Source organism: Aplysia californica, unplaced genomic scaffold (genome assembly GCF_000002075.1).
Source record: "Aplysia californica isolate F4 #8 unplaced genomic scaffold, AplCal3.0 scaffold00067, whole genome shotgun sequence".
Lineage (NCBI taxonomy): Eukaryota > Metazoa > Mollusca > Gastropoda > Aplysiida > Aplysiidae > Aplysia > Aplysia californica.
Genome location: NW_004797337.1, coordinates 788,971 through 790,195, shown reverse-complemented (window position 1 = coordinate 790,195; position 1,225 = coordinate 788,971).

Here is a 1,225-nt window from a genome sequence, read left to right as displayed (position 1 = left end):
GTTGTTGCTGTTGGGGTTTTGGGGTTTTTTAAATTTTTATTTTGTTTATTTTTTGTTTGTTTGGAAAGAGTTTTTATATTGGTTATTGTTAGATCATGTGGTTGTAAATGCTTTTTTTTTTTATTTGATATCTATTTTCTTTTTGTGTGTGTGTATGTTTGTGTTGTTTTGTTGGGGGGTTTTGGGGTTTTTTTTTTTGCTGTTTTGTTTTTGTTTTTGCAGTGGATTTTTTTCCAAACAATGTAACCACAGCTTGAGACAATCGGAATCTAATGAAAAACGTCAGCCTATCCCAGTTGTTCTCCTGTCTGAGTGATGTTGCTGTAAACGATGCGAGGGTAAATCATGAATTGAGCGAAGTGTAAATGAAACTTCTCGGGACAGAAAAAGTTATAATTAGCTAATAGCATCACGCCAAGGACATTTCGGTTTCATTGGTGGAGGGAAGAAATTTAAATTGTTCCGAAAGTGAGCGGCTCCGAGGTTTTCTCAAATCGTTTGCATTCTTCCACTTGACGGTTCCAAATACATGTAATTATTGTAAGTCCAAACTACTAAATTGTCTACTGTAGTCCCTAAACTCTTCCAGAACGTTATGGAGCTGAAACAGAGCCATTTTGGGGATGTTTTGTTTTAGTAGGGTTTTTAAGTGCTCGAAAGTGCGTAAGGTCATATGAGCGCCAAGGGTGGATGTCATCAGAAAAGTCTAAACGGGGAATCATGCTTACTCTGCTCATCTCTCTAGCCCCAACAGCACAAAGTCAAACAAACAAACAAACAAATTTAGAAAACCAATCTGTCTGTCTTGCATGTCTGTCTGCATGTCTCAAAGTCAAAGCCTTCATATTATTATTATTAAGTTACGAAACTGTGCGAAGCCTCTTCTTTCGGAACACGCCCCTCCCCCGCAGGCTTTAGGAAGGGGTCATTCATTATCCGGGCGTGTGCGCGCTCGTCAGAACTAGCGAGTCTTTTCCTGGTCTGTGTGACAGTCACCTCCCCTCACCTCAGATGTCCTCGCGTAGTATCCTATTGCCACCTCTGTGTTTTAGTGCCACACGAACTGGTAGAAAATGTGTTGCTGAAACAGAATAAAAAAGGGCTGACGACCTGCGCTATGACTTATTTACATTTATTCCGTATCGTCAGCACTATTGACAACAGCAACAACAATAGCAAAAACAACAGCACTACCATCAACGACAAAAACAATTATATATATATA